Consider the following 6,000-nt stretch of genomic DNA (forward strand, 5'->3'; position numbering starts at 1 on the left):
CCCATGCTCAACAGATAGAAGAGCAAAAGATAAAGATAGGGGAGAAGTAGAATAAAAAAGCTAGGATAGGTAGTTTCAACTTTTCTTAGCCTAAGTTATAGGGAGGAAGCCATTCTTAGTTCTGTCCTAAATCATCAGTTCCAGCTCCTTGTTTAGCCAGTGTTCCATCTCCTAAGTTCAGGGATGGTAATAGAGATAGGGCGCCAGGCTCTAAGTCTCAGGGCAGTGTTAGCAATGACTGAACTAATCCCCTTTCTCAAACTTGTGGTAAGAACCACAACGGTGTGTGCAAAGCTAGCGGCGATATCTATTTCAAATATGTCAAGCCAAGCCACAGAGTCAGAGATTGTCCCCAGTCAGGTTATTAGGGTCAGCAGAACCGTTTCTCAGCTCAGTCTTATCGCCCAAATCAGTAGGGTCCCACTTCTAGTGCTACTAGTGGGTAATGCCCAAATCGACTTTATGCTTTCTAGTCCCGAAAGAATCAGCAAAATTCTTTTAATATGGTTACTGGTATGTTACAGATCTTTCACTTGCATATTTACGCTTTGCTAGATTTATGAGCTTTCTTGTCTTTTGTCACTCCTTACACAACAGTTGATTTTGGAGTCAGTCCCGAAGTTCTAGTAGAGCGCTTTTTAGTATCTGCCCCAGTAGGTAAAACTATCATAGCCCGATAGGTATACAGGAACTATCTGGTTATGATATTTCAGAAAGTCACCTCAGCAGACTTAGTCGAATTAGAGATGACTGATTTTGATGTCATTCTCGGCATGGATTGGCTTTATTCCTGCTATGCCACAGTCGACTGTAGAAACAGAGTTGTCCAATTTCAGTTCCTGAATGAACTTATCATAGAATGGAGGGGTAGTACTTTGGCTTTTAGAGGTCAACTTATTTCTTACCTTCGGGCAAGGAAAATGATATCTAAAGGATGTGTCTATCATTTTGTTCGAGTTAAGGATACTAGCTCTGAAACTCCCAATCTTGAATCAGTTTCAGTCGTGAATGAATATTCAGATGTTTTTCCCGAAGATCTTCCAGGAATTTCTCCCGAAAGAGAAACAGACTTCGGCATTGATCTCCTTCCAGATACTTAGCCTATATCTATTTTGTCATACAGAATGGCACCAGCAGCACTTAGAGAAATAAAAGAGCAGTTGAAGGATCTCTTAAATAAGGTATTCATCAGACCCAGCATATCCCCGTGGGGTGCACCAGTCTTATTTGTATGAAAGAAAGATGGTTCTCTCAGAATATGCATTGATTACCGTCAGCTCAATAAAGTAACAGTCAAGAACAAATATCCACTTCCCAGAATCAATGATTTGTTTGACCAACTTTAGAGTGCCCGTTATTTCTCGAAGATAGACCTCAGATCAGGCTATTATCATCTTAGAGTCAGAGAATGTGACATTTCAAAAATAGCTTTCCATACTCGATATGGTCACTTTGAATTTTTAGTCATGTCCTTTGGTCTTACTAATGCTTCAGCATCTTTCATAGACTTGATGAACCATGTGTTCAAGTAGTACTTGGACATGTTCATCATAGTCTTCATAAATGACATTTTTGTTTATTCCCGCAGTGAACGTGATCATGCAGACCATCTCAAAATAGTATTTTATACTCTCAGAAATCACCAATTGTTCGCCAAATTCAGTAAGTGCAAATTTTGGCTAAGGTCAGTAGAATTCCTTGGTCATATCTTTTTCTGGTGATGGCATTAGAGTTTATCCTTAAAAGAACGAAGCAGTAAGAAATTGGCCTCGCTCTGTATCTCTATCAGATATCAGGAGTTTCTTAGGCTTGGATAGCTATTACAGATGATTTGTTGAGGGATTTTCTTCTATTTCATTCCCTATATCCAAATTGACTCAGAAGAAAGTCAAGTTTCAGTGGTCAGATCCTTGCGAGAAGAGTTTTCAAGAGTTGAAGAGTCGACTCATCTCAGCTTCAGTTTTGGCTCTTCTAGATGTTTTTGATGGGTTCGTAGTGTATTGTGATGCATCAAGAGTAGGTTTGGGTTGTGTCCTTATGCAGCATGGTAAGGTCATAACCTACGCTTCCAGACAGCTTAAATCCCATGAGAAGAATTATCCTACTCATGACCTTGAGTTAGCAGCCGTAGTTTTTGCCTTGAAGATTTGGAGGCATTATCTATGTGGAGCTCATGTAGATGTATTTATAGATCATAAAAGCCTTCAATATGTCTTTTCTCAGAAAGATCTCAATCTTTGTCAGAGAAGGTGGTTAGAGCTTTTGAAAGATTACAACAATGAGTGTCTTTTATCATTCGGGCAAGGCCAATGTGGTGGTCGACACTCTCAGTAGACTGTTTAAGGGTAGTGTTGCTCATGTTGAGGATAGTAAGAAGATGTTAGGACAGGAATTTCATCAAATTACCAGACTAGGTGTCCGCCTAGTTGATTTAGAAGAAGGTAATATTTGGATTTAGAGTAGTTCAGAATCATCTCTAGTTTCTAAGGTGAAAGAAAAGCAAGATAGAGATCCCAGTCTAGTCAAGTTAAAAGATTCAATCAAAGATCAGAAAGTAGAGGTTTTCTCCCAAGGGGGAGATGGTGTTTTTCGTTGTTAGGATCGTCTGTGTGTTCCAGGTGTAGATGACTTGAGTCAATGAGTTCTTGCAGAAGCGTATGGTGTGCGCTACTCTATTCATGCAGGGGCCACTAAGATGTACCGCATCTTGTGGGAGATCTATTAGTGGAGTGGGATAAAGAGAGATGTTACAAAGTTTGCCGCTAAATGCTCTATATGTCAGTAGGTTAAGATAGAGTATCAAAAGCCTAGTGGGTCCATACAGGAGTTCAATATTCCTACTTGGAAGTGGGAAAAAATGAACATGGACTTTGTGACGGGTTTTCCTCGTACTCATTGCCAGCATGATTCAGTTTGGGTCATTGTGGATAGGATGACCAAATCAACTTATTTCCTTCCAGTCCATACCTCTTATTCAGCCGAGGATTATACCAAACTCTATATTAGGGAGTTGGTCAGATTGTATGATTTTTTGTTATCTATTATCTCAGACAGAGGTACCCAATTCACCTCTCATTTTTGAAAAGCATTCAAAAGGGTATTGTACCCAAGTTCATCTCAGTACAGCCTTTCATCCTCAGACAGATGGTCAAGAAAAAAGGATCATTCAGACTTTAGAAGACATGCTAAAGGCATGTGCAATTGATTTTAAGAGTAGTTGGGATGACCACTTTCCTTTGATTGAGTTTTCATACAACAATAGCTATAATTCTAGTATTCAGATGGCTCCGTTCGAAGATCTCTTTGGTAGGTGGTTTAGATCTCCAGTCATTTGGTTCGAAGTTAGTGGGGCCTCAGTTATAGGTCTTGTCTTAGTAATCGATGCCTTAGAAAAAGTCCAGTTGATCAGAGAAAGACTCTGGGCTACTCAAAGCCGACAGAAGTCTTATACAGATATGCGCAAAAAGGATCTCGAATACAAGATTGGTGATTATGTCTATCTAAAGATCTCTCCCATGAATGGGGTAAAGCGGTTCGTCAAAAAGGGAAAGCTCAATCCCTGATATGTTTGTCTCTTCAAAATTCTCAGTCATTTCGGCAAGGTAGTTTATGAGCTCGTGTTGCCTTCAGATCTGGCCTCAGTTCATCCAGTCTTCTATGTCTCTTTGCTCAAGACGTGCATAGGTGACCCGACAGTCGTAGTCTTTACTCAGAGCATAGATGTTCAGAATAGCCTTTCTTATGAAGATATTCCAGTCGAAATCCTAGACTATTAGACTCGCAGACTGAGGAACAAAGAAGTCCCTTTAGTCAAAGTTCTTTGACAAAATTAGTTCGTTGAGGGAGCTACTTAGGAAGCAAAAGAAGATATGCAAACTAAGTACCCTCACCTCTTCTATGCTAACTCAGATCTAGCTCAAGGTAATAGTTCTCATTAAGCTTTTTAGTTTCATGTTTAGGTTTTAGTTACAAGCTTGGTATCTATTTCATGTTCAGAATTCCATTATAAACTTGGTATCAAAGACATTGCATATTTATTAATTCATTCATGTATCAGTTCAATCAAGTAATCATGTATCAGATATGCATTCTTATTGTCAGAAACTTAGTTCCTCAAAACACTCAGTCATGCATTCATGAATCAGTTACTCATGCATCAGATATGCATGTTCAGTATGAGATATATTTAGTTTACCAGTCATGTTCGTCATGAAGTCATTTTTTGGTAATTCATGTTTAGGATGTGTTTCAATCTACCGTTTCTCCCTCCCAGTCAGTCTTATTCGAGGACGAATATTTCCAAGTGGGAGATATTATAATACCCCGCACTTTCTTTAAGTCAAATCTAGTCTCCAGAAGAGTTAGTGATGACTTCCTAAATGATTACTATTTAAACTAGATAGAATTTCCCTAATTTCGACTATTTATCATGTGGAAAATTTATTAGCTTTCCAATGATGCCGATTTCATCCAACTCCGATATCGGAGTAAAAAGTTATGGATATTTTACAGAGGACTGTTGGAACTGCTCAGAAGCGACGATCAGGCCGACGGACCGTCGAGCTAGCAATGGACGGTTGCCCAAACCATTGCAGGTGAGGCAGTAAGTCAATCTTCTGGCTAAGGTGCGATGGACAGGTTGATGGACCGTCGAGCTTGCAACGGACCGTCGCTCAAGCCATCGATACTAAGGCAGTACATCCCTATTCTAGTCTAAGTGCGACGATCAGGCCGGCGGACCGTCGAGCCAGCGACGAACCATCGCACGAACCATCACAGATCCCGTTCAGTGATTTTTATGACATTTTTAAAAGGGTATTTGGATCTTTTTTTACCCGTTTTAACCCCTAATTATACAAGATAAAAGCTCATAACTTCATTATTAGTTCATAACATCTAATTAGGATTTCTTTTAAAGATCATTCCCCAAGAAGAAGAAAGGTTGAGAGATTGAGCTCAGTTGATTTTTCCACAAACTCGAGCAAAGTTTTTTGATAGGGTAATGAGCCTGGAGTTACATAATGTTTGATAGGCTTGGTAGAGTTGGTTTAGATCAAACGTTACGTAACTCCCTATTTATTAATTTATCAAATACCTTGAAGGTTGGTTGAGTAAGAGGCAATGAGCAACGCTCGATAAAATTTAGCTATTCAACGGTTAGGACCACATCTTGACTGTGTGTCACGCCCCTTTTTTGATCGAAAAATATTTTATTTTTAAGTTTTGAAAGGGTTTTAATATTAAAGTGACAAAAGATAAAAATTTATTTCGAAAAAGAATTTTATATTCAAAACTCAGAGTCGCCACTTGACATAAATCGGGTGTGCCAAGTCACCTTTGGAAATCCTTTTTCAAAATAGTTTGACTCTAAAACTAATCTGCGAACAGAGATTTAGGCCAAAGAATTCTGTTGACCGAGGGGATGGTGTTAGGAACCCCTCGATCCTATGGTTTGACCAAGTTTGCTTGGTGGAGCATATCGGCTAATTTGACATTGCAAATATATAAACCACACAAAACAATCAATCAAACAAACAAAACAAAACAAGTCCAAAATATAGTGTTCAGTCCAATTATACAGTCCAAAATGCAAATGCGAAAAATATAAATCCTATTCTAAACTAATCCTAATACTACACTCTAATGCATTACCCAATGCCTCGGGCCTTGATCACGAGTCTCCTTTGTGTACATGATACTTCGGGGCATTCCCTGATAAATAAGTACAATATAATCTCGGGACATTCCCCGGCGAATGAATACATCTTCAAATCTTGCGTGATAATGTACAAAGAACTATTCACACGCACATTCAAATATTTAACAAAACACCATTCCTAAAATTTTCCTACCCGACTTATCATTTACCTACTAGATTCGGTTTATCACAATTCCAATAATTTCAATATAATAGAAGATCCAAAAATTAACACGAATTCACTTCATCATGTTTAACCCCTCCCAAAATGCAATTTAACACGTGAACTTTAACATGAAAAT

The sequence above is a fragment of the Capsicum annuum genome, chromosome 1 (genome assembly GCF_002878395.1).
Source record: "Capsicum annuum cultivar UCD-10X-F1 chromosome 1, UCD10Xv1.1, whole genome shotgun sequence".
In the NCBI taxonomy this organism is placed as follows: Eukaryota; Viridiplantae; Streptophyta; class Magnoliopsida; order Solanales; family Solanaceae; genus Capsicum; species Capsicum annuum.